The 27,500-nt window shown below is 57.4% G+C and overlaps 1 protein-coding gene and 1 long non-coding RNA gene across 2 annotated transcripts in view; one reads left to right on the top strand and one right to left on the bottom strand.

Annotated features, from left to right (window-relative positions):
- The window catches only part of CACNG4 (calcium voltage-gated channel auxiliary subunit gamma 4), a 54,072-nt gene that overhangs the window by 19,514 nt on the left and 7,058 nt on the right, over window positions 1–27,500 (bottom strand). The window lies entirely within an intron of this gene.
- LOC145542265 (uncharacterized) lies at window positions 1,753–7,391 on the top strand. The gene is made up of 2 exons (XR_014079731.1): window positions 1,753–2,510; window positions 6,457–7,391. It is a non-coding gene; the product is annotated as an uncharacterized LOC145542265 (long non-coding RNA).

The following is a 27,500-nucleotide window of genomic DNA, read 5'->3' on the forward strand; positions in this document are numbered from 1 at the left end:
GACAAGGCCCTGATGCAGGGAAAGACCAAGAACAAGGAAGGGAGTGACAGAGGATGGGATGGTTGGATGGCATCATTGACTTAATGGACATGAGTTGAAGCAAACGTGGGGAGATGGTGAAGGACAGGGAAGCCTGTCGTGCTGCAGTTCATGGGGTCGCAAAGAGTTGGACAAGACTGAGCGACTGAACAGCCGTGGCCAGGGATGCTAGGTACACATTCCGTCCGAGCTGGACCACTTCCTGCAGGTGCTCGGATGCTCCCTCCAGAGTTTGGATTGTGGGTCAGAAGCAGAGGGCACCCGAGGGCTAAGCGACTGACTTTGGGGAGCTCGAGAATGGGGTGTTCTCAGGGGTTCATGAGGACAGCCTCAGAAGCTGTGGGCTCTCCCCTCCCTAGTCTTGGCTGCTAAACTCTTAATTCCACGGGACCCTCCATGTCCTTCCAACAACGTCTTCCTTTGGGATCAAGTCAGAATTTGATTTCTTGCCCCAACCGGCCACACCTTCATCAGAGATTCCAGCCCAGGTCTTGGGGGCCTGGGTCACGTGTCATTCCTCAGGGCAGGTGTGCGATGCTTTTCTGAGACACAGAGGTGAGTGAAGGTGCCCCGGAAACCCAGGACGTGGGGGATAGGAGGCATAATATCGGGGGACAGGAATACGGAGCGTCAGCCCCAAGGCTCCCACCTGGAAGCTGTGTGGCCTGTGAACTTCAGCCTCTTGAGATCTCAGTCAGCTGGGGAAGCCCTCGCTGGGCTGGTTCCCGTCTGTAAGGTGGGGACCCCCGCCGGGAGGAGGTTCCCGTTGTTGGGGGCTCCCCCGTCCCCACCACACAGCGCCCTCTGACTTCCGGAGACCCAGGACCCAAACCCTAGGCCCAGTCTCCTCCCACCTTGTGTCCCCACCCCACACACTGGAAGGCAGGTCTGCTGAGCAGCCAGGACCCCAGGGCCGCTTCTGCTCACCCCCTCCCGGAGGCCCGGCTGCCTCACGGTCCAGCTTCCTGGCGCAGGTGCGGGCAGACCCCCGCATCACACTCCCACCACCCGCTGCCCTTGTCTCTTTAGGCAAGTGCCCAGGGACCCAGCCCCAGCCTCGGCCTCCTCCAGCCCCTGGCTCAGAGCTCGGGTTTTCCAGGCTTCCTGCCGAGATTCATAATTGGACGGGGTAGGGAGATTTCCCAGAGCTCGCACGTCTGCTCACACAGAGAAGCAGGCGTGGAGTTACTGTCTCTGCGAGTTCTCCACTTGAATCTGCCTGATGGCTGCTGCTCGGCGAAACCTCCGGCCAGGCTTCAGGGTTTTCTTCTTTGTTACTTTCTTTCCTCTAATGAGCAGACACGGAGCTCCAGGGGCAAAATGGCTCTCTGCAGAGCCCGGGTTTTCCCGTTGGTCTGGCTCCGCAGACCTCGGGAATAAAGGCTGGGGTGAAGGGGTACGGTCACGACCTCCAGAAGGAGCCCTTGGGACCATCCAAGCCCCGTGCTCACTTCACACACCAAGAACCCGATGCCCGGCTCCAGGGTGACAGGTCGGCTGGCCTCTGGACTCCGAGTTCAAGGCTGTTTGGCCGTCCCCGCTGCCCGCTCCGGGGCTCGTTCACAACCTGGAGAGGGTTTGCCTTTCCAGAGACAACTTTGACTGTCAGAACTCGGTGGGGAGGGCGGCCTTGTGCTGCTGGCAAGTAGCAGGGGGAGGCCAGGGGTGCTGCCACGGCACACAGGACAGCATCCCCCTCAACAGAGTGATGCCGCCCCGAATTGTCAACAGTGCTTGGGTCACAATGCGAGTGGCCCGACCCCTCCCTCCCCAAGCCCACGGCAGACATTGCTAATCTATTGCCGTGCGTTTCTCCCCATCACAGCCTACAGTCCTCTCAGTGCAGCCCTCCACGCAGAGGCTATGAGTCGAGACCTGACCTTTGGATCATCCCAAGGCCAGGTACTGCAGAGACGGGAGGCTCTGAAGTCACCCTGCCGGCCGAGTCCAGCCCTGACATCACCGCTCACTGCATCGTCTCGGGTCCTGGTTAATCGCTGTGCTTCCTTTGCCCCGTCTGTGGGATGGGGATCGTGACTGGGAAACCTTCAGAGGGCTGTTCGGGGGCTCCCAAGAGGCACTGCCGGCCGTAAACGTCCCAGAGCCCGGGACGGCCTGTGAGCTGATACGACAATCAGCTCTGGTGCCAGAGGCAGCTGCCCCTGTCAGAGGGAGGAGGGCAGCTTCGTGACCTCCCAGGACGGCCTCGGACTCCGCCTCGTCCTCTGTGCCCATGACGTTGCAGCTCGGAATGGGCAAGGCCCCGACTATCAGAAGGCCCAGCCAGATGACCGCTGCCCCTCAGTTCTGTGACCGATGGACTGACAGGCAAGGGCTGGCTCCCACTGGGCACCGGCTCCCTGCAAAGCCTGGTGCTAAGCTCTCCCCATTTTATCATTTACACCTCAAACTATCCTATGAAATAGGAGCTCCTATTTTACACGCAAGGCAGCTGAGGCTCGAGAAGGCAGGTAAGCTTCCAAGGCTGAAGCACCCCCTGCTCCTGTGTGATCCCCTCACTTCTGGTTCTGACATGGGAGACGAGAAGGGTAGAGGGGCCGGTGTCCGGGAGGCCCTCAGCGCCTCCTGACACCAAGCGGGGCAAGGGGCTGAGGGGGTGCATGTCCGCCCCGAGTCTCCTCAGGCTGGGAACAACTCCTCCCCGGCAGCCGGAGACTGCTTCAAACCCAGTTTTCAGGACCTGCCCCTGCAGTCTGGAGCGCCAGGTTCCAATTCTCCCACACCTCCACTGGGGCTGGCAGGGCGCTCAGTCAGGAGACACCAAGTTGTAGATTTCCTGCTCACAGACGGGGCGGAGAGCCCCCACTAACCAGCGCCCTGTTCCTCTGTCCCCAACCCCCAGAGCACCGGTGCCGGCCTGTGCCCAGTCCACTGTCAGCAACTTTCCAGGAAAAGCTTCACGATTTTTGTTAACTTCCATTTTATTCGGAACCAGAGAGCATCAGTCCCCACCCCCAGGAGCCTCCCACCCCCGCCCCGATGCTGGCAGAGCATCTACAGACCCACAGCCGTCCAGCCCCCTCGATTCAAGCCGGTACCCCCATTCTGAGGGCTTGTGAGTGCCAGTGGGCGCTGGGCTGCGGTGGGGAGCTGGCCAGCGTCTCTGCCGTGGCACCAGAGTGTGAGGGAGCCTGTAACTGGGTCAGGAAAGCTGCCCAAAGAGCTGGCACTCTGAGCTGAGCCCCGAAGGATGAGCAGGAGTCGGCCGTGAGCACAGCCTGAGCACAGCCTGGAACCTGCAAAGCGGACGGCACAGCGGAGGCCCAGGGGCAAGAGGGCAGTGGGCAGGGACAGCAGGGACGCCAGGCGGCGGCTGGAGGTGGAGGCCGGGGGGAGGAGACAGGAGGTGGGGCTGCAGAGGCAGGGAACCTGGATGGGTTAGACCAGCTATCAGATGCGCTTTTGGAAGGTCTGACCCTCCCCAGGGTGGGGCAGGAAGCAGCTGGAATCCAGGCTCCGGGATGAAAGCCTCACTCGGGGGTACCCGCTGGTGTGGGGCAGGGAGGGCGGATTCCTCATCCATCTCTAGACTGACCACAGCCCCCTCCTCCCCGCCAAGAAAGCAGCCTTGGTTTAGGGATGCACGTGCCCTCCGCAGGCGGCCTTCCCGGGCGGCCTGTGTCCAGACTCCCCGAGGACCTGCCCACCAGCCCTCAGTGGTCCTCCAGTGCCCCTCCGAGTCGGTTCCACAGGCCAGGCCCACACCCCGTCTCTGTTCTCAGCTGGGTTCCAGGACAGGTGCCCTTCCCGGGTTCCAGGCCCTTTAATTACAGGCACAGCTCAACTTCCCTTCCCGTCCTCCAGGATGCTGGAGCTGAGGCCTGGGGCTTTTGCTTTCATGCAAAAGAAAAAGTAAACAAAATGTAAAAGCCAGCTTCCCTTCCTCCAGGGCACAGCGGAGCTGGCTGGAGCTGGAGTGAGGGGGGCCTTGGTGGGCTGGGACGCGCAGCCTCAGTCTGGAAACAGAGCGGAGCAATGGTCCTTGTGAGCCAAGCAGGCCATTTATGGGGAGGATAATAGTTAAGGGGAGCCACACTGCAGCTCCTCTCCAGGAAGCAGGAGAAAAGCTGTCGAGAAACACAAAGGCAAAGAGGCTGGAGGCCGGGATACTGCGTGACTCTCCTCCGAGGGGCTGGGGGAGGCCGGTGAGGGGCCCTGGTCATCACCTGATGAGGAAGCAGCCAGTGTCTGGACATCACCCAGACTTCTCTTATCTCTGAGGCTTGAGTCTCTCACCCACACTCTGTCCCAGGCCCTCTGAGAGTAGGGGGAGGAGCCAGCCCCTTCCTAAATCAGCTGTTTGAAGCCTGCTCCCCAGAGGGCACCCCTGGATTGCCCAAACCGCAGCCTTCTCCTTCCTGACAGTCTGCAGATGCTCCCCTTTCTTGCCAGACTTTGGAGACGCAAAAGGACGAAAGTCTGCAGAAGTGACCCTCAGGGGTCGACGAGCAGCTGCTCCCACACTAACTACCCCTGTTACTAGGATAACTACTGCTGTCACCAGTAGCTACTACTTATCACTCAACATTTATCATTTGGTCCTCACTGCAAACCCTCTCCTGCGGGGGCTCTATTATCATCGGCTCCACTTTACAGATGGAAAAACTGAGGCCCTGAGTGGTTAGTGACTTGCCCAGGGCTGCCCAGAGCTGGCATTAGGACACAGGCATTTGTCTTGTGAAGCCTGAACCCACTCAGCCTTCCCCATCCATCACACTCTACACAATACAAGCGCTCAGGCAGCAGCTGCCCAGGCAAGGGTTACGGGGCCCAGCCCGGGCAATGATGCCCCGCCAGCTCCCTGGGCCATCTCAGGAGCACCTGCCTCTCCCCAGCCTGTTCCAGACCAGGCGCCCAAGTGGATGAGATGGGGGGTGTCTCTTGGAAACGTGTGCAGAGGGCTCTGGAGGGGTGAGGGAGGCAGAGCCCCGGAGGGAGAAGGAACTGGAAACGGGAGCAGAAGGCAGGGAGGGGACTGGACGGGTTCCCCAGGCCGGGCCCTGGGTGAGCTCAACCCCTGCACTGCTGCCTGGGGGCGTGGGGGGGGCACACCCAGAACCAGTCGGGCTCAGGAAAGCACCCAAGACCTGCAGGGAGGACTCTCCGCTCTGGGGCCCCCGACGGACGGACGTCCCCACCAGTGGCCCTCTGTGCAGAGCGGCTGTGAGCGCCCTGGGCCCTGACTGTGGAAAGAGGTGGCTCCACCCCACTGACCTCGGTGGCCCCATCCCCCAGCGTGGTTCCCTCCTGGTTTCTGCGCCCCCCCCCCCGCCCCTGCCTGTTCCTAACCCCCAGACAGTCCCTAGCACGGGCTCTCCCTTGGGCCCCTCCTCCTTGGAGGGACTGGCACTGCTGTCCCACTTCCTGTCCGAGCGCCCCCAGTGACGCTCCTCTCCCCAGGTTCTCAGCACGCTCAGCCTCCAGTCCCGTCCACAGCTTCCCCACTGCAGACTGAGCCTATGGCGGCCGTGAACACCAACTTCCAACAGGGACCCCGCCCTCCTCCCACGGGGCCCCCCCCAGCCCCTCCTCCATCGGGGCCCCCCTCCACCCCCTCCTCCCATGGGGCCCCCCAGCCCCCTCCTCCATCGGGGCCCCCCTCCACCCCCCTCCTCCCACGGGGCCCCCCAGCCCCTCCTCCACCGGGGCCCCCCCAGCCCCTCCTCCCAGGGCCCCCCCAGCCCCTCCTCCCAGAGGGCACCCCCCAGCCCCTCCTCCACCAGGGCCCCCCTCCACCCCCCTCCTCCCACGGGGCCCCCCAGCCCCTCCTCCCAGGGCCCCCCCAGCCCCTCCTCCCATGGGGCCCCCCAAGCCCCTCCTGTGCTCCTGCCCTCCGGCTCCCCCTTGCCCCCCCCCCCCCCCCCCGCATCCTACTGGTAATTCCTCCTCAGCCGACCCGCAGCACTTTCACCTCCTAGGGAGACTCAGACCCTCCCCTCCACGCCCATCTGAACTTTCTCTTAACTAGCACCCTTGTCGCTGCCTCACCCGAAGGTGACCTGGTGACCCGGACTCTGACCAGGGCACCGTGGGGCTTCCTACCTCCCCCGGGACCAGGTCTGGGCCTGGCAGCCCTCGCGGGCTGTTCCCGCGGACCCTGCACCCTGGGTGCCCCTCCATAGGCGCTGAGCTGAGCAGGGCTCCTGGCTCCCGTCCTGCTCTTCCTAACCATGTTCTGCTTCCCATGCTTCGCCAGCCTGGAGCTTTCCTGCCCCTTCCACCTGGGGAGCTCCCCATTGTCAGGGCCAGGGCCACCCCTTCCAAGAAGCCCTCCGGGACCAGCTTCCCATTCCCTCTTGAGGACCCATGATGCTCGGTGAAGCTTCCTGTGTTGTATTTAACTGTGTGTCCCTGAGTCAGGGAGGGTCTGAGGCTTGTCTGTCTTTGAATCTGTAGCTCCCATGATCCAGGTTGGTGAGACTGCATGAACTTCTGTCTCCAGAGGGGTTTCTGGGGGTTGGGGGGTCAGGGGCACTGCTCTCTCCTGGCCCCTGGTTCCAGGCCCACAGGAAAGGTGGGCAGAGCGTCCAGGCCACACTGCCCTCCGCCCTCCCCTCCAGCGATGACCCCAGAACCCCCGTAACAAGGCCGAGATGACAGTGACAGTGCTAGTGTCACCGACCCCCCTGGTCAACACATCACCCCAGGAAGCGCAAGCCAACGGTAACGTGATGAATACGACTGTGCTCGCGGAGAAACCCCTGGAGATCCACCCTCCGAGAACCACGGTTGGGATCCGGTGTGACCGGCTGCCAGACCAGCTCCATTTTAATCTTCTCCAAAACCAAAGGTTGAAGTGAGAGCCGCAGGAGAAAGGAAAAATCCCCAGGTCTGTCTGGATCCCACGTTCGACACAAAACAGCTGTCCTAAACGCTATAGTCCTGATGTTTCAGAAGCAACACCAGCCCCCACGGAGAGGTGTGGACTCCGGGGTCCCGGCCTGCTGGGGCTGGGGGTCTCAGCCCCCACATCTCAGCCGACACCGCAGGTGGCAGGGCCGCGGTCACGCACTCAGCCATCCCTCCCCGTGAGACCCGGATCCGGACACAGGATCACTCGGTGTCTCCACCCAGCGAGGCGACAGAGCCGGGCTGCCCACCTCCAGCCTCAAGTAACAGCTGGAGAACAAAGCTTGTTCAGGTGCCGGGACCCAGGGCAGCGGTGCAGCCGTGGCTGGCAGCCAATGCCTCGTCCGGGGAGGCCTGAATATTTTACATCTAATGCCTCTGAGTTATGGGCTTTATACATTTAGATACCAGAATAAACTTGATTTGAAATCGGCCCCAGGGGACATTCGTTAAAGAGAAATAAAGATGTTAGATGCAATCTCAGATGCTTGCCCGAGCAGCCCTCACCGCCGGCACTCACGAGGCTGTGAATCTCTGGATAATCCAGGGAGAATGTCCCAGCCCTCCACATATCAATGCCCTGCCTCCCGGTCCGTCACCAGCCCCTTCCTGAAATAGCACCCTTTCCCTCACCCTCTGTCCCTGGGGCTCTGAGAAGGAAGGCAGGGAGGGGAGCCAAGAGTGGGGTGTGAGAGCCAGCCACCCTGCTGTTCTGTTACTTGTCCCCATTTCACAGAGGAAGAAACTGAGGCTCCTGGAAGCGCTGTGAAGAGCAAGAGGAGGGAGCCAGGACCTCAACTCAAACGTGCGGCCCCAAAGTGCACGCTTTTAACTGACACAACATCCAGCTTGCGGTCACCATGACCCAGCCACCCAGGTCGCCTTCTCGGCAGTCGGCTGAGCCTGTTACTCTTCGTACTCAGCGAGGTGCTTTCCCCTCCATGCCTTGTTTTCCGCTCCCAACAACCAGGGTAACCCCAGCCCCCTCAGAGGGTGAGGACGAGGGCAAGCGGCGAGGACCTTGGCAAGGGCCTGGCATGCCTTCTCCACGAGCGCCTGCTCTGAGAAGGGAGGCACTTTGTCATGCTAGCCCTGACCTCGAAAGGCTTCTGTACTTGCATTACAGGACATGCCCAGCTGTCTGTGTGTGGGTGGCGATAGGGAGAGGGATGGACAGCTGCCCCTGCCCCGCCTAGCCCTGCCCAGCCCAGCCCCGGGGGTGAGTGTGAGAAGCTGCCTTCTGCCCCCAAATGCATGCACTTCGCTCTGGGTGCAGAGGCGCTTGGCAGGAGCAGCAGGAGCCGGCAGGAGCAGCACAGAGCAGATACTGAGCCCCGGAAGCCAAGGGCCAGGCCTGCCCAACCTCGCAGAGCCTCTCCCGCTGAGCCCTAATTCACAGGGCTGCTGCCAATGCTCATTAATAAATGATGGAAACCGCTCAGCAAATGTCGAGCCCGAAACGTGCTGTGCGGCCCCCACGAGCCAGGCCAGGCAGCCTCCGGGCTGTGAGGCCAGCGCGAGAGCTCTCCGGACCACGGCGAGCCCTGGCCGGCGACCCCCGGCCAGCTGCAGACACGCGGGGCTGATGCTCATGGTGGTGGGCGTCCCCTCGGGGGCTTCCCTGGGGATGGCGGGGGCAGACAGGTTCAGAGGGCTGTCTGTCTGCTGATGGGGACAGAGCTGCCGTTGGAAAGGTCAGCCAGAGAACAGAGAGGGAGGACACACAATCCACGTTAGGAGACACCTGCTTGTGGTCTGGGGTCTGGGGGGAGTGAGGTTACAGGGCCAGAGGCCCCGTCCCCTTCCCCCATGTAGCTTGATTTGGGGAGACCTTCCCGGGGAGAGCGGGCACCCCCACAGGGGCCCCCTGGCACCACCGCCAACAGGGACCCCACCTTCCAGAGGACATGTGCTTGGGTCACGTTTCTATCTGCGGCCCACCTGGGACAGATTCAGGTTTTCTCGGGCAATTGGACGGGCCCTCATAAAGAAGAAGAACACAAACACACAGCTAGAATCCAGGCCTCCATAGGGCCCGTGCAAGGGAGCACCAGGCCTCCATAGGGCCCGTGCAAGGGAGCACCAGGCCTCCATAGGGCCCGTGCAAGGGAGCACCCGAACCTCGGGCTTCTTCAGCGTCAGGAAGAGCCCACCTTGTGCTAATCTCGTCCGGAGAAGGCAGTGCAAACACTGCAGCCCTCCCAGCTGTCAGCCTTGCAGAAGCTCCGCCAGACCGGTGGTCTCCAAGTCAGGCTCCGGGGGCCTTGGGACGCCCCAAGGGGTGCAGACAGGCTGTTCCTGTCTGACCCTCCCTGCCCACCCACGGCAGGGCGGCTCCTGAGAAGGTGCACGTGTGGTGGGCAGGGCTGGGTCCCCTCGTGCAGCTGGAGGACATTCTTTTTAGAGACAGACCTTGTGCCTGGGGGGTCAGTCTGGGTCGAATGCCTGGGCAAACGGATGAATGGGGGCTGAGGCGTCGAGGGGAGGCCGCCTCCAGGTGAGTCTGGAGGCGGGACGAGTCCGGAGGAGGGACGGAGCTGGGTGGGCAGGCGGCAGGTCCTCCCCCGCACCCCCGAGGACCCTCACCCAGGGAGGCGAGGCTGGAGACGCAGGGCAGACGGCACCTCGCCTTCTCGGCGCCTCTGACCCCCGACCCTCTCGCGTCCACCTCAGGCCAGATGGGGCCTCGAACGGATGCGGTTCTGGCCCTCGGATGGCAGGACGCCTTGCCGGGGAATCATCACCGAACATGAGGGCGGGAGCTGTCAGTTCCTCTGTGGGGCTAACGCCCAGGGGCTGCATGGGGTGGGGGGGTCCGTGCTCCGTCCAGGCGGGAAATTCCTGGTCCCTATGGGACTCTCCTGAGGGTCAGGACAGAGAACGTGTGGGTGGGGCCGAAGGCACAACGAGTGACCACACAGGAGGAGAGGCGCCTGCCACAGTCGGCCCCGCCCACTGCCTGCCGGTCCCGCCCACAGCCTCCTGCCCCGCCCACTGCCCGCCCCTCAAACGCCCCGCCCACTGCCCGCCCCCGCCCACCCCTCCCCCACTGCCTCCTGCCCCGCCCACTGCCCGCCCCCTCAAACGCCCCGCCACTGCCCGCCCCGCCCCCGCCCCACCCCGTCCCCTCCCCCACTGCCTCCTGCCCCCCCCACTGCTCGCCCCGTCCCCCCAGCTCCCGCCAACGCCCCTCCCCGTGGGATCTGGCCTCACATTGTGCCAGAAGGAAGGCTTTCCCAAGGTGGCGGCTTCGTTTGGGGTCTCACTTCAGCTTCTTTCCACACGAAACTCGAAACTTGAGGGAGTCTTAGGGCCTGGGAGCGGGGAAGGGGCAGCGGACCCAAGAGACACCCGGGCCTTCCTGCTCCAGGGCCAGGAGCCTCCCACGTGCTCTGCCCACCCCCACCGCGTGTTTTCCTGTGTGAAGGAGACACCGTGGCGAAGAGGGGGGCGGAAGCTGCCATTCACCAAGCTCCTAGCAACTGCCTGTGCTTGACGGTGCCACAGATCTAACCCTCAGAGCACCTCTGGGGTCCAGCATTACCATCCTGCTGTCATAAATGAGGGGGGTCAGATATAAGGGGTGCAGGAGGAAGTTTCCCAAGGTCGCCCCCGCGTCAGGGACAGAGCCCAGACTCAAGTTCACTTTGGTCTCCAAGTCAGGTTCAGCTGACCTTGGTAGCAGAGTCCCGCCCTGGGTGTGCTACCCTGGAGTGTGGGCGGCCCCTGAGAACAGGCTGGCTGGGTTGCGTTATATAAGGCTGCAGCAGGGCAGGCTGGAGGGGGAGAAGTCAGAGAGACACCCCTGCTGGCCTGGAAGAAAGCAGACCGCCTCCTGTGAGCTGCCATGGGGCCATGTGGCGAGGAACGGCGGCTGTCCCTGGATGAGGGCTCGCAAGAGAACGGCCTCGGTCACACAGCCGCGAGACAGGCATTCTGCCAATAGTCTGCCAACAACCAGTGAGCTGGGAGAGGACCCCACCCCAGGGAGGCATGCAGCCCGCAGAGACCTCGCTCACAACCTTTCGAGACCCGAGTGGAGGAGCCAGCTGAGCGGGCCAGGCTCCCAGCCCAGGGGCGCCGTGAGATGGTCCATCTGTTTCAAGTCGCTGAACTCGTGCTAATTTGTTAAGAAGCAGAGGAAACGAGGGCTTCCCAGGTGGCGCCAATGGTAGAACCTGCCTGCATATGCCGAAGACAGAAGAGATGCGGGTTTGATCCCTGGGTCGGGAAGATCTCCTGGAGGAGGGCATAGCAACCCACTCCAGTGTTCTTGCTTGGAGAATCCCATGGACAGGGGAGCCTGGTGGGCTGTAGTCCTTGGGGTCACAAAGAGTTGGACACGACTGGAGTGACTTAGACACGCATGCCCGCGCATAGAAAACAAATATATGTCTCATCCTTCAGTAGTCCAGTCGCCTTGGGGAAATTATTTCATTTCCTGAGACAGTTTCCTCAGTTGAAAATGGGGTTCATGCTGGTACCATCTTCGCAGGGCTGGTGGGAGGGTCAGTGAGACCCCATAGCCCACGTGGTGAGCTCTCAACACACAGTTGCTAACAAATCATGTCTTTTATTCGAGGTTACCACTATGAGGATCACCGTAAACTGTGGAACATTCTGAAACATATGGGAATACCAGACCACCTGACCTGCCTCTTGAGAAACCTGTATGCAGGTCAGGAAGCAACAGTTAGAACTGGGCTTGGAACAACAGACTGGTTCCAAATAGGAAAAGGAGTATGTCAAGGCTGTATATTGTTACCCGGCTTATTTAACTTGTATGCAGAGTATATCCTGAGAAACACTGGGCTGGATGAAGCACAAGCTGGAATCAAGATTGCCAGGAGAAATATCAATGACCTCAGATATGCAGATGACACCACCCTTATGGAAGAAAGTGAAGAAGAACTAAAGAGCCTCTTGATGAAAGTGACAAAGGAGAGTGAAAAAGTTGGCTTAAAGCTCAACATTCAGAAAACTAAGATCATGGCATCTAGTCCCATCACTTCATGGCAAATAGATGGGGAAACAGTGGGAAACAGTGTCAGACTTTACTTTTTTGGGCTCCAAAATCACTGCAGATGGTGATTGCAGCCATGAAATTAAAAGACGCTTGCTCCTTGGAAGAAAAGTTATAACCAACCTAGACAGCATATTAAAAAGCAGAGACATTCCTTTGCCAACAAAGGTCCATCTAGTCAAGGCTATGGTTTTTCCAGTGGTCCTGTATGGATGTGAGAGTTGGACGGTGAAGAAAGCTGAGCACCGAAGAATTGGTGCTTTCGAACTGTGGTATTGGAGAAGACTCTTGAGAGTCCCTTGGACTGCAAGAAGATCCAACCAGTCCATCCTAAAGGAGATCAGTCCTGGGTGTTCACTGGAAGGACTGATGTTGAAGCTGAAACTCCAAAACTTTGGCCACCTCATGTAAAGAGTTGACTCACTGGAAAAGACCCTGATGCTGGGAAGGATTGGGGGCAGGAGGAGAAGGGGACGACAGAGGATGAGATGGCTGGATGGCATCACCAACTCGATGGACATGAGTTTGGGTAAACTCCGGGAGCTGGTGATGGACAGGGAGGCCTGGTGTGCTGCAATTCATGGGGTCGCAAAGAGTCGGACACAACTGAGCAACTGAACTGAACTGAACTGAACCACTCTTGGTGAGTAACTTGGGCAACATTTCAGGAGGCTGGTTAATTTGGTACCGAATGTCCCCTACAAACTAACCTTCAAGTCATGAACTTTGAAAGATGCAGATGGGCACGCCAGCCCCTGTATGCCTGCTGTTGTACTGCACTACTATACTTCTCAAGGTGCTGTATAAGATTAAAGATGCTTTTATTTTTTGTATTTGTTTTTACATGTGTATTATTTAAGTAGTAGAGAAGTATTATAAGTCTATTACAGTACAGTACTATATAGCCGACTGTGTGAGTTGGGTACCTAGGCTAACTTTGTTGGACTAACGAACAAATTGGACTTACAAACGTGCTCTTGGAATGGAGCCCATTTGTACATAGGGGGCTTATCACAGCCGTCTGCCATCTGCAGGGCTGCATTTACTTCCCTGTGTTGGTTTCCAAGGGCTGCGTAACAAAGCACACAGGCTGGGATTAAAACAACAGACATGTGTTCTCCTGCCCTCCCAGGACTGAAAGGCGGGAGGAGAAGGGGGCGACAGAGGATGAGATGGCTGGTTGGCATCACCGACTCAGTGGACATGAGTTTGAGCAAGCTCCGGGAGATGGTGAGGGACAGGGAGGCCTGGTGTGCTGCACTCCATGGGGTCAAAAAGAGTTGGACACGACTGAGTGACTGAACAGCAGGCTAGAAGTCCAAAATCAAAGTGTCGGCAGGGCCCTGCCCTCTGAAGGATCAGAGAAGAAGCTGTCCCATGACTTTCTGTAGCTTCTGGTGTTTGCCAGCCATCTTCTCTGCCAGGCTGTCAGCCGTGTCACTCCCACCTCAGCCTCCGTCCACGCAGTCTTCACCCTGCGTGTCTCTTCTTGTCCTCTAAGAATCCAGTCTGTTACCTTAAAGCCCATCCCAGTTATGACCTCATCTTAACTTGATGACATCTGAAAGAACCCTATTTCTAAGTAAGGACTCACATACAGGTACCAGGGTTAGGACGCTTCCATCTATTTTTGGGGGACACAAATTTAGCTCACCTCACACCCAGGGCTGAAAGGTGTTGGGAGTAAAAAAAACCCCTCAACATCATCCTCTTCTCTTCTCATCTCCTGCCCTGGCAGTGCCTTCCAGGAGACAGAACCAGAAATGGGAAGCCTTCACCCAGGACTTTCTAGAACGTTCTGTCCTGAGAGCTGAAGACCCCCGTGAGGTCCCCATCCCTGGGGACCTGAAGAGCATGGAGGCTGTGAGTGGTCCTGTGCTGCCTGCAGCAGGAGGAAGAGCCAGTCGCAGCAGCGATGGGAGGCAAGGGGCCCCTTGAAGTCAACAGGCGGCTGCGGCAGAATCTCTGCTGGGGGAGCTGGGCTTCCGAGGGAAACAGAAAGACTGCCTCCTCACTTCAAAGGGAAGCCAAGCTGCAGGCTCCCGCCACCTCCTTCCCTTTCCGCGGCTTCATGTCCTCTCGCTCAGAGGGCAGTTCACAGGAGCATGTTGCACCCGTCCAGCTGCTCAGATGACCAGCCTGGCTGAGTCGCAGGCCCGTGACGGCAGCTCAGCCCTGGGCCCGTGCCCCAGGGTGGCACTTCCATTGCCACGAGGGCCCAGGACGGGCTGCAGGCAGACGCCATACACACGCTGACCCATGGCTCCAGATGCTGGGACGTGGGGACTCACATGGTCAGGCTGTGTCCAGTCGGGCCTGTGGCTCTGCGGCCCTACCGTGCGCAGCTGGAAGTGCCCCATGTCCACGAGGCACGTGCACTCGGGCATTGCCAGTCTGCTCCTCCCTGGCCTCTGGTAACTCCACGCCCTCTGGCTTTCTCTCACCGCATGGACGGCTGGGCCTCTCTGCAGTGACTCACCCCGGGGTCCCAAAGGTCCTCGTTGGCACCTTGGCTCTTCCGTCACCTGACATCGACTCCCTCTGCTATATTTCCTCTAAAGACACACAGTCTTTTCTGTTGTCCTGGACCATGACCGGCAGAGGAAAGACGACGATTAAGCACTTAGAATGTACCAGCGACCTTGTACATGTCGTCTCCGTGAATTCTCACATGGGTAGAGATGGGGTTGATTATTGAGTCCATTTTGTAGATGAGGCAAATGAGGCTCAGAGATCTTAAATAACTTGTCCGAAAGAAAGCTCCGTGTGAACTCCACGTGGAAACAACACAAGCTTTAGGGCAAATCTTATCTTACCTACTTCAGCTCTGTCTGCAAGCACGTACCTACTCTCTCCAAGCCCCTGGCTCCTAATTCCAGAACACATCCATCACTCCGAAGAGAAACCTCGCATCCACTCCTCTGCTCCCAGCCCCTGGAAACCACTGATCCGCTTCCTGTCTCTGCGAACGCGCCGGTGTTTTGCACAAGAGGCTGCTCGTTCCTTAAGGTCCAGCTCACAGGCCCCAGGTGTCCCTCTCGCTTAGTGACACACCGTCCACCTGTCACCCCGTGAGGGGCTCCCCCCACATCCGTCCAGCTCCAGGATGGGCCTCACCTGCATCCTCTCCTCCACCCCATCCTCTTCAGGGCCCAGCTCTCCTGGTCTGGACTCTTCCCGTGTGTATTAACAGGTCTGGCTGCCCCCAGCCCGGCCCCCTCCACCCTGTCCTCAGCTGTAGAGTCGCAGAATCTGGACTCCCCCCAGTGAAACCCCGCACTAGGAACTCCGGCCGAGGACTGAGTGCAGCCCCTGACCTGCGTGTGTGAAGGACCCTAGCTGCCGGCCCCCAGCCTCCCGCCTGGCTCCCAGGCCTCCTCCCACGTCAGCAGACCCGGATGTCTCGGCATTCCAGAACTCGACGTGTCCCGCGCCCCCGCAGTGCCCACTCGGGACCCCTGTGCCCGGGCCCCTGTCTGCCCAGAACTCTTCTCTCTCCTGTTTCTTAAAAGACTCATGCTCACCGTTCAATGGTGGCTCAGCTGACCTGTCGTCTAGAAAGACTCCTGTGCCTGGGAGGCCCCCACCCCGCTCCCGGCTCCTGATGGCTGCAGATCCTGTTGCGTTTCCTCAGGGAGGTGTCATGGATCTGGCTTCCTTCTGTCTCCCCTCTCCTTACTGGACACTGACTTCCTCAAGGATCAGGGCTGGATTCTATTTTTTAACCCTGGTGCTTAATACAATGTCCTCTGAATGAATACGAAATGAATAGATGAGTGAATGAACGTGTGAATGAATGAAGACGTGTGACTCTGAGTGTTCAACCCCCTGCCTGGAGACACCTGCATGTTCTGCAAGATGCAGAGCAAATGTCACCACCTCCGGGAAGCCTTCCCTGACTTCTCTCTGGAAGCAAGAGCACCATGACAAGTTTCTCTTAACTAAGGACTCCAGTATATCTACTACTGTGGGCAAGAATCCTTCAGAAGAAATGGAGTAGCCATCATGGTCAACAAAAGAGTCTGAAATGCAGTACTTAGATGCAATCTCAAACATAACAGAATGATCTCAGTTCATTTCCAAGGAAAACCATTCAATATCACAGCAATCCAAGTCTATGCCCCGACCAGCAACGCTGAAGAAGCTGAAGTTGAACAGTTCTATGAAGACCTACAAGACCTTATAGAACTAACACCCCAAAAGATGTCTTTTTCATTATAGGGGACTAGAATGCAAAAGTAGGAAGTCAAGAAATAACTGGAGCAACAGCCAAATTTGGCCTTGGAGTACAGAATGAAGCAGGGCAAAGGCTAATAGAGTTTTGCTAAGAGAACACACTAGTCATAGCAAACACCCTCTTCCAACAACACAAGAGAAGACTCTACACAAGGACATCACCAGACAGTGAATACTGAAATCAGATTGATTATATTCTTTGCAGCCAAAGATGGAGAAGCTCTATACAGTCAGCAAAAACAAGACCAGGAGCTGACTGTGGCTCAGATCATGAACTTCTTATTGCCAAATTCAAATTTAAATTGAAGAAAGTAGGGAAAACCGCTAGACCATTCAGGTATGACCTAAATCAAATCCCTTACGATTATACAGAGGAAGTGACAAATAGATTCAAAGGATTAGATCTGATAGACAGAGTGCCTGAAGAACTACAGATGGAGGTTCATGACATTGTACAGGAGGCAGTGATCAAGATCATCCTCAAGAAAAAGAAATGCAAAAAGGCAAAATGGTTGTCTGAGGAGGCCTTAAAAATAGCTGTGAAAAGAAGAGAAGTGAAAGGCAAAGGAGAAAGGAAAAATATACCCATTTGAATGAAGAGTTTCAAAGAATAGCAAGGAGAGATAAGAAAGCCTTCCTCAGTGATCAATGCAAAGAAATAGAGGAAAATAATAGAATGGGAAAGACTAGAGATCTCTTCGAGAAAAGCAGGGATACCAAGGGAATATTGTGCCCAAAGATGGGCACAGTAAAGGACAGAAATGGTAGGGACCTAACAGAAGCAGAAGATATTAAGAAGAGGTGGCAAGAATACACAGAAGAACTATACAAAAAATATCTTCATGACCCGGATAATCACAATAGTGTGATCACTCACCTAGAGCCAGACATCCTGGAATGCGAAGTCAAGTGGGCCTTAGGAAGCATCAGTACGAACAAAGCTAGTGGAGGTGATGGAATTCTAGTTGAGCTATTTCAAATCCTAAAAGATGATGTTGTGAAAGTGCTGCACTCGATATGCCAGCAAATTTGGAAAATGCAGCAGTGGTCACAGGACTGGAAAATGTGTTTTCACTCCAATCCCAAGAAAGGCAATGCCAAAGAATGCTCAAACTACCACACAATTGCACTCATCTCACAAGCTAGCAAAGTAATGCTCAAAATTCTCCAAGGCAGGCTTCAACAGTACATGAACCATGAACTTCCAGATGTTCAAGCTGGATTTAGAAAAGGCAGAGGAACCAGAGATCAAATTGTCAACATCCACTGGAACATTGAAAAGGCAAGAGAGTTCCAGAAAAACATCTACTTCTGCTTTATTGACTATGCCAAAGCCTTTGACTGTATGGATCACAACAAACTGTGGAATATTTGTAAAGAGATGGGAATATCAGACCACCTGGCCTGACTCCTGAAAAATCTGTAAGCAGGTCAGGAAGCAACAGTTAGAACTGGACATGGAACAACAGACTGGTTCCAAATAGGAAAAGGAGTACGTCAAGGCTGTATATTGTCACCCTGCTTATTTAACTTATATGCAGAGTACATCATGAGAAACTCTGGGCTGGATGAAGCACAAGCTGGAATCAAGATTGCCGGGAGAAATATCAATAACCTCAGATATGCGGATGACACCACCCTTATGGCAGAAAGTGAAGAAGAACTAAAGAGCCTCTTGATGAAGGTGAAAGAGGAGAGTGAAAAAGTTGGCTTAAAGCTCAACATTCAGAAAACTAAGATCATGGCATCTGGTCCCATCACTTCATGGCAAATAGATGTGGAAACAGTGTCAGACTTTATTTTTGGGGGGCTCCAAAATCACTGCAGATGGTGACAGCAGCCATGAAATTAAAAGACGCTTGCTCCTTGGAAGGAAGGTTATGGCTAACCTAGACAGCATATTAAAAAGCAGAGACATTCCTTTGCCAACAAAGGTCTGTCTAGTCAAAGCTGTGGTTTTTCCAGTAGTCATGTATGGATGTGAGAGTTGGACTATAAAGAAAGCTGAGCGCCAAAGAATTGATGCTGTCTCTTGGACAGCAGGGAGATCCAACCAGTCAATCCTAAGGGAAATCAGACCTGAATATTCATTGGAGGAACTGATGCTGAAGCTAAACTCCAGTACTTTGGTCATCTGATGTGAAGAACTGACTACACTGGAAAAGACCCTGATGCTGGGAAAGATTGAAGGTGGGAGGAGAAGGGGACGACAGAGGATGAGATGGACGGATGGCATCACCGACTCGATGGACATGAGTTTGAGTAAGCTCCGGGAGTTGGTGATGGACAGGGAGGCCTGGCGTGCTGCGGTCCATGAGGTTGCAAAGAGTTGGACACGACTGAGTGACTGAACTGAGCTGAAGGATCCCAGAAGAGCCCCACTCACTTAGGAGCCGCCCGAGGGCAGGCTCCACACTCTTCACTGGGGTAGCCAGAGGGACCCTTTTGGAACCTAGGGCTCCTCCCGCAGAGCAGAGGGCCAAGTCCTCACTGGTAGCCACAGTCCCCTCTCTGACCCTCATCTTCCGCTCCCCAATCAGCCAGTCAGGCCCCAGACAGACTCTTGAGGGGCTGTGACACCTGCCATTTCCTCTGCCTGACATGGTCTCTCCAAGGCTTCCACAAGACTGGCCTTCTGGGTTCTTCCAGGCCTCCCCGAAGCCACTGTCATCACAGCCTTCACCCTGACGCTCCGGGTTTTTCTTGATGACTGTGTGTCTCCCCTGTGACAATATGAACACTGCATGAGTTGTTGTCTGTTTTATTTATTCACTGCTGTGAAAGAAAGTTTTCCTACCACCTCGAAGGCTGACAGGTTAGTGGCAGGCACTCGATAAATGTTTGTTGAATGAATAAATAAACGAATCTCTGTGTGCCCATGACTCAGTCTGGGGGGCTGGTTTTTAAATTCTCAATGAACATTTGCTGGATTTGAATAGAAACTTGAAAACATACTGGTGGCGTGTCGGGGGCAGATGGGCAGGACAAGGGCTGGTGGCACGAGCCCCTCGGGCAGAGCCCCCCAGGCAGAGACGAAACAGCCTCTCAGAGGCACAGTGGCCCGGCCGAGAGGGAGGAGGTCCCCAGGCCTTGTGGGGGTCCCGTCCCAGGAAAGGCTGTGCCTTCAGGCAGGACAGTGGGAGGACCTGGCCCCCTGTACGTCTCTGAGCCTCGGAACTCATGGAAACAGGAAGGTGTTCACTTAGCAGCTTGAGCAGATTCCCACAAGGCCGGGCACCAAAATAACAGCCGAATGAATGAAGGAGTCCTTGCGTCCTCAGAACTTAGCGTCGTGAGCACACACATTCCCAGCAAGCATTTGCTGGCTGAACAAGGACTGAAGCCAGCACAGGCGGTAGATGGGCAGCGATGGAGGCAGGTGAGGGCGGGTGAGGGCAGCTGAGGGGCCCAGTCACCCCAGACCCGAGGCTGTCTGCTGTCTGTTTACTGAGGATAACCTACAGAGAGGGATCCTAAGAGCGCAGCCTGATGGCTGTATGTCCACACCTGTGCGACCACTGCCCAGACAGAGGTACAGACCACGTCCACACCCCCGGAGGCTCCACAAAGGGAGCCACACGCCGACCTGCATCTCCCAGGGTGAGTTCTGCCTGCACGTGAACTTGACGTGAATGGAGGCAGACAGGAGTCAGACCCCGCTTCTCCATCTGCCTTTTGTGAGCCGGGAGCCACCACGTGAACGCCAACCATCGCAATCAGGGTGTGAACGTGGGCTGGCAGGTGGCCCCGCCCCCGCGAACGTGGGTTCCAGGGTTTGAAGTGCACGTTGCTGCCTCCGTCGGGGAGCTGTCTTGAGCAGAACAATTTCCACCTTCTTTGAGGAGAGCACCCCGTCTTAAGAGCCACCCTCAGTCTGACAGCTGAATCGTTCCTTTCTGGGCTGCGTGAGTCAGACCCAGAGCCCGGCATCGTGCTCCGTTCTGTCACGATGCTGTGCCCACCTCTTCCGAGAAGCCCGCCGCGCCAGCCTGGCCCACAGCCAGCAGCTGGCACCCTCGGGCTGCTCCTGGGGGGACGGTCTCACTCCGCCTTCACACCCCCCCTCTCGCCCCCCCAGCAGTGTCAGCGTGGGCCCTGTGTCCCAGAGTCCCTGCAGCAGGTCTGGGGTCCTTACCAGACCCCGAGCTCCCCGCAGTCTCTCCCCACGTGCAGCAGCCATGGGGCTGTGAGCTCCACACTGGAGCCGCGTCCGGGCAGGAAGCCCGTCCGGGCAGGAAGCCCGCCCTGGCCTCCCCGCTGCCCACGGGGCTATCTGCGCATGGCCGCGCGGACCAGACGGAGCACGCGAAGCGCCTGCACACGAGAGACGTTCGGAGGCCACAGCTCAGTGATGGGGAGAGGAACCTGGGGCTAGTCTGCGGGGCCTGAATCCTGACGTCAACACCTGCTGGCTCTGTGGCCTCAAGGCAATTGCTTAGCCTCTCTGTTCCTCAGCTTCCTCACGTGTACAACGGAAGCAGGGACAGCAACTCACCCACGGTTGCTGAGGACTAACCACACCAGTCTATCCGTCTATCCGTCCGTCCATCCAGTGCTTGGGACAGTTCCTGGCACACAATAAAGGCCGTATAAGTGATAGCCCGAGCTATAACTGTTTGACAAATAATTAATTGAATGAAACCACGGCTGTTACAGGCTGAGATAACACGTGGAGAGTTCTTGAGATGATACTCAGCACGCTTGGGACATGGTGAGTGCTCAGTAGGCATCCGCTCTTATTTTAAAAGCATTCGTGCTTTGGCTCTTACGCAGAGAAGGGAGCTGGCGGGTGTGGGACGGACACACAGGGAGGGTGGGGGCACAGGCAGCTGTGAGGGCTGAGCAGGGCGGCCCGGCAGCCTTCCCGCCCGTGGGCGTCTCCACATTCTACCTCTTATAAGGGGGGTGTCCTACGTGTTTTCGGGCCCCAGCACCTCCCAGAGCACTCTGCACTGGCGGGCACATTCCAAAGACTTGTTGATTGACAGCCAGAAATGAGCTAGAGAAAGCACCCCATCTAGAGACACAAGAAACCCAGGTCGATTTCCTTCCCCATCCTCCAGGGATGGGGAGATAGAAGGCGGGCCTATGTGCGCCTCCCGAGAGGATGAGGGCTTTTAAGGCTGAAGATGAGGGCTTTGTTTACGGCTCCAGGAAAGACTGAACAAGGAAGAACAGGCATCACCATGAAAGGCCCGGAGATGAGAAATAACTAGCTCAAGTACTGGCCGTCTCGGCCACAGATGGCTGGACATGCACCTCGCTCTCCGCCTTCTGTCCGCTGGCGCTTCTATCCTAACCACGACCGCCGCTAACGGCCAAGAGCCGCATTAACGAGCAGTGTGTGTATTCCATGCCCGACTCTTTGCGGCCCCATGGACTGTAGCTGTAAAGCTCTTCTGTCCATGGGATCCCGCAGGTAAGAATATTGGAGTGGGTCACCATCTCCTTCTCCAGTTAATGAGCAGTGAGGACCATTAACTTGGCAACAGGGACCCCTGGAAGCTGATACCCCAGCATCGACTGGCATTTGCTGGGTCAGCAGCCACGCTGGCATAAAGAGCAGGGTGGCAGGGGGGATGGAGGTAGCGCAGGTCACAGTGGACTCCGCCTTCCCCGTTGGACCCCCAGGCAAAGACCTTTTCTAAAGAATTTACACTAATGGAATTGGCAATGGAAAGAAGTTGAGATGGAAGAATTCTTTATTTTAAAGCATTTGAGGATTTTTTTTTTTTTGGTGCAACGGAGCATGCTTAAACTTGCCACAGGGTGATTTTTCAGGAAAAAACAAAAAGCAAGCATCTTCTGTTCAAACTTCATTGGATTCATATTTAAAGAAACCTTGGCCAGTCTGGCTCAGGCAGGAAAGTGCCTCCAAAGGAAGATTTCATGGTAGAGCTTTTATATTAAGTACTTGGTTTTACATATGCGATAAAAGTTTGTATGAGCATCTCTCTGGGTTTTATTTGCCTTTCTCTTACTGTTGAGGTCACTTTGGGCACTTTTATTATGTGGGGTGGATTTCTAGGAATGGAAACCCAGTGTGCAAATTGTGCTTATAGGAAATAAAGATTTGATGGTAGATGGCTTGGAAAGGCCTTCATCTAGGAATCAATTTGGTTATAAGTTGGGGGTCACCTGAACTAAAACACCGACACCAGGTGACCGGGTACGACGCCCGGGGCTGTTCCCGGACGCGCTTCCGAAGAAAGAACGCAGGCACCCTGGGCACCGCGGAGCACGCAGGGGCGCCCACCTGCCCGTGGGCTGCAGACTGGCCCGGGGCTTTGCAAAATTAAGTGTCATGTTTATGTATCTGCACCCCCAACATGGTAGAAAATCAGAAAAAGACAGAAGGAGATAAGATAAACCACTCAGAGTTTCCATGACCATCATTACAAAAAACATCCTGGTGAATTTTTTCCCAAGATTCTTTCCAGGCCTCATAGAACAGCGAGAGCCACATTCACATCTATTTGTACAGATGACCTTTAGAGGCTTCCTATCTGTGGGTTTTTGACTCACTCAATTTGCTATTTAATAGACTTCTCCTCATGTTTAATAACCCTCCTAATAATCACAGAGTTGAATACATTTTTATCTACTAAATGTCTCAAGAACTTTCAAAAGACTGCCTTGAACAGGAAGAGGGAGAGAGCTTGTAAGCTTTAAATATGGCAGACAAGAGAGGGAAAGGGAGAAATAATTAGAAATACAAGTTAGAAAGAAAGAAAGGGAACCGGGTGGGGGTGGGGGAGGACGGGCCGGGACATGGGCAGGAACTGTGGAGCTGGGTTTGGAGGACGGGGTGATGGAGGGAAAGTGGGGGTGAAGAAGCCCGAACAAGGACCTGGGGCCACATCACAGCCCAACACCAAGTGGGAGGGGGCAGGCAGCGCCCCGAGAAGCGGACCGCCAGGGCCACGGCCCCGGGTGACAGGGGGCCCCCAAGGTGGGAGAGGGAAGACCCTCCAAATGGTTAAGCCCATGGGGACTCTCCAGCCCCAGGCATCTGGCCTTGACTCACATGCAGGAATCTGTGGGCAGAAAGATAACAAAAGCTATTTTTCATGCAAGAGGAGTTGGACATCAGGAAAAATCAGAGCCCCTTTGTATGACATGCCAAACTGCTGAAGCGAGAGAATGTCTCGGGTGAGGGCTCTGATGAGAGCGGGGACGGCACGCTCGCCCCGGGGAGCCAGCCCTCAGTGTGAGCTTGTTATCGGCCGGAAGCAAGCGCGGGGTGTCCCCCTCCCGCCGCACGGCCAGACAAGCTGGTGACACAGCCTTGGCTGGACTGCCCGGCCCCTGGAAGGAAGCCTGGGTGTCCTGAAATGTCCCCGGGGAGTCTTTGGGGAGCCACGGTCTCCTCGCAGCTTGCGGTGCGGTCTGGGGGCTGGAGGTGAGCCAGGCTCCCTCCTCTAGACCCACCCTCACGGGCCCCTCCACTCCGTAACCCCTTGTGCAGGGCGGTCTCTGGGTGTTGGGCCACACCCAAGCACCAATGTCTCAGCTCAGTTCCTGCCAGCAGATCTGCCCAGTAGGTGTTGTTAATGTACCCATTTTGCAGAGAAAGCAACTGAGGCTCAGAGAGACGGCAATGGCTGGTCACAAGTCTCGCCGCCAGTGGGGAGGCAGAGCCTGGACTCAAACTCTGACTCACTCTGGGCCCCACACCTCACGTCCACCAGCACGTCCTCTAAGAAGACACTCAGCTGCTAGAAATCTCAAATCTACTGTGAGGCAGGTGTGTGCAGGTGTGTGTTTCCCATCTATCCTCCTGACAACCCTGAGACAGGCCTTTGCAGAAGCGCAGGAGGAGGCCCTGCCGCCGGGCGTGTTCTGAGGTTCTGTCGTGTTCTGAGGTTCTGTCCTCACCGCGACCTCTCCTCCTGCGGGTCCCCAGGACCAGACAGCAAGCTCCCAAGGCCATGCGGTACCCATGGAGCCCAGCACAAAGCCAGGCCTCAGCAGGGGCCCCACGTCGGGTGGGCCCAGGGTGCGCTCTTCATTCTCTGAGGAAGCACCTGGCCCCGCGTTCGTGGGCCCAGGCGAGAAACACAGGAGAGGCGGCTCCAGCCTCCTCTGCTCCGCAGGCCAGCCGCCGCCTCCCTGCAGCCTCAGGGCCCAGCTCCCCCCGCCCCCTTTCTCCCACCAGTAATCTGGGGTGGGGGGGCGTCCACTGCAAAGTGAAAATGTGGCTTCTTCTCTTCAAAACTGATCAAGAATGTTCCGCTGGTGACGACTTGTTACTGGGGCCTGGGGTCTTTCCAGGCCAGTCTTGATGTAAAATGTTCTGGGTTGTGCCCCCTCCTACTCCACCATCTCTGCCCGCCCAAATCTAAGAGTGCCAGCGTTTCAGGATCCAAGAACACTTCATATACCGCCTCACTCATATAAAACCACATGAGAAATTCTGTGCTCTGCTATTTTATCTAGAACTTTGGTTCAGAAAATACAAAGATCCCACTGCGGAACCGAAGGTGGTGGGTCAGCAGTCACTGCCTGACATCGCGTCACAGGGGAGCCCTTGCCAGCAGCTATGGGTGATGGATGGCGATGGATGGGGGATGCCCCACCCCCTGGCCAGCCCCTCCCCCCTGTGTGTGTGGGGGCAGCCCTCTGACCAGCCCACCAGAAGCCTCCTGTTCCCCACCCCAGGGCAGTCTCCTTGCTTCTGTGTCTTAGGGAATGGCTCCACTGCCTGGGGGTGTTAACTGCTGTAACTCCATTTTACAGATGAGGAAACAGAGGCTCAGGGAAGCCAAGCAAGTTGCCCAAGGTCACAGAGCTGAAACAGGGCACAGCAGGGTTCAAACGGAGCTCTCTCTGACTCCCTCCCCACCCCCAGCCTTCCTATGAAGCATCATGCAGACTTGGTTCAGAGATCACCTGCCCTGAGTCTTTCTGACGGTGAAGCCCCTGTGGGAGCCGTCACGTGTCTGGGGCTTTGCAGATGGGGGAACGAGCCCGACGTCATCCCATCGACGGCCATGGAGCTGAGGGTGACGTGATCTGGTTTATATTCTTACAAGGTCTTCCTGGATGCATGTGAAGAGCTCGCGCAGGGGCAGGCGGGCTGGTCAGGATTCTCCTTGGGGAACCCCAGAGAGAAATGACAGAGGCTGGGAGCCAGCAGGGGGCTGTAGGGAACCTGGTGGGGATGAGGCAGGGAAGGGGGTCTAACCTCGTCCCTAGGGTGGCCGGCCCTGGGCTGAGCACACAGCAGGCCACCAGTGCTTCCTGAGAACCAGTGACTGAGTGGGTGGGAGAGGGACCGGCTGACTCTGGAGGTGGGAACACGCAGGAGCGTGTCCGCGGGTGAGGCTGCCCCCAGCGTGCCGGTCCTCGCCAAGTGTCAGGGTGAAAAGAGGCCAAGCCAAGTGTTTCCAAGAAAATGAGCCTGAAATCCTGTATCCTCTGCAGGGCCTCCGTGGAGCAGAGCAGTCCCCAAGTGACCTCTCATTGGAGAGTCACACAACCCAGGGCGTGGTGGAGGAAAGGACATGGAAGGATGGAAGGAATAAGAGGAAGAAAAGATGGAGGGAGGGAAGAAAGAGGGAGAATGAACGGAAGAGGGAGACAGAGGTAGAGAGGAGGGAAGGTGGGGGGAGGGATGATGGAGGGAGAGGGAGGGGGAGGGAGGGGGAGGGAGGGGGAGGAGGGGGCAGAGGGAGGAGGGAGGGGGAGGAGGAGGGAGGAGGAGGGAGAGGGAGAGAGGAGGGATGGGGAGGGAGGGGGAGGGGGGAGGGGGGAGGGAGGGGGGAGGAGGAGGGAGAGGGAGGAGGGAGGGGGAGAGAGGAGGGAGGGAGGGGGAGGGGGAAGGAGGATGGATGGAGGAGGGGGAGGAGGGGGAGGGGGGAGGGAGGAGGGAGGAGGAGGGGGAGGGAGGGGGACAGAGGAGGGAGGAGGAGGGGAGGAGGAGGGAGAGGGAGGGGGAGAGAGGAGGGAGGGAGGGGGAGGGGGAAGGAGGATGGATGGAGGAGGGGGGAAGGGAGGGGGGAGGGAGGGGGGGAGGGGGAGGGAGGGGGAGAGAGGAGGGAGGAGGAGGGGAGGAGGAGGGAGAGGGAGGAGGGAGAGGGAGGAGGAGGGAGAGGGAGGAGGGAGGAGGAGAGGGAGGGAGGAGGGAGGAGGAGAGGGAGGGAGGAGGGAGGGGGAGGAGAGAGGAGGAGGGAGAGGGAGGAGGGAGGGGGAGGAGGGAGAGGGAGGGGGAGGGGGAAGGAGGATGGATGGAGGAGGGGGAGGAGGGAGGGGAGGGAGGAGAGGGAGGGCAGAGGGAGGGGGAGGGGGGAGGATGGATGGAGGGTGGATGGAGGAGGGGGAGGGAGGGGGGAGGCAGGGAGGAGGGAGGGAAAGAAGGGTATCAGTTGCCATCCTGACAGCCAAGCCATGAGAGGCTCCCGGAGGTCCGGGTTAGGCTACACAAGCCTGTCCAGATGTTTGCGGCAGAACTAGCAGCAGGCGCAGGTCTCCTGACTCCCATGCTGATGTTTCCATTCCCAGCCCCCTGTCCCCCTCTATCCAGCCCCCACCCCATGATACTGGAGTTCCCGACTACAGCCTTGGTGCCCGCCAGGAAACAGGAGGTGGGACCCGTGGCCTGGGTGACTGCCATCACCCCCTGGGTGCGGCCTTGGTGCTAGACCCTATCTCAGCTCTTAACTAAGGCCCTTGGGTGCTGATTTTACAGTTCTCAGAAGCCATTCCGCGTGGTTCTGACTCTCAGAGAGGATGAAACAGCGCCGCGCTCTACATGGGCCTGAACATCCCAGGGACGCTCAGCTTCTTCCACTTCTAGACCCTGGAGGCCAGTGAGCCAACCTGGGGCCCCACTCAGCTCAGCCGCAAAGGCTGGGTGACTTATTTTTTCTGGGAAAACGTTCAAGTCTGAGGAAATAAGGAAATAAGCGGAAGGCAAGGTGGCTCAGTGGTAAAGAATCTGCCTGCCAACATAGGAGACGCAGGAGATGCGGGTTCATTCCCTGGGTCGGGAAGATCCCCTGGAGGAGGAAATGGCACCCACTCCAGTATTCTTTCCTGGAGAATCCCATGGACAGAGAAGCCTAGGGGGCTAGAGTCCATGGGGTCGGAAAGAGTCGGATATGACTGAGCACAGACACACTGTCTGCTTTGCAAAGACCCTGGAGCTCCACGAGGGGCCCCATGTGGACCCCAGCCCCATCCTGACCCCTCAGGGGCCTTCGAGATGCCAAGGGGCAGGACGGCAGGGAAAGGCCTAGAGGGCAAGAGTTCCCTTCACCCTGCCAGGTGCCCAGCCGGGTGCTGGCCCTCGGGGGAGGCTGAGCAGACAGAGCCCTGGCCAGGCAGCCCC

This window comes from Giraffa tippelskirchi, chromosome 3 (assembly GCF_054371585.1).
Source record: "Giraffa tippelskirchi isolate mGirTip1 chromosome 3, T2T-mGirTip1v1.2.pri, whole genome shotgun sequence".
In the NCBI taxonomy this organism is placed as follows: Eukaryota; Metazoa; Chordata; class Mammalia; order Artiodactyla; family Giraffidae; genus Giraffa; species Giraffa tippelskirchi.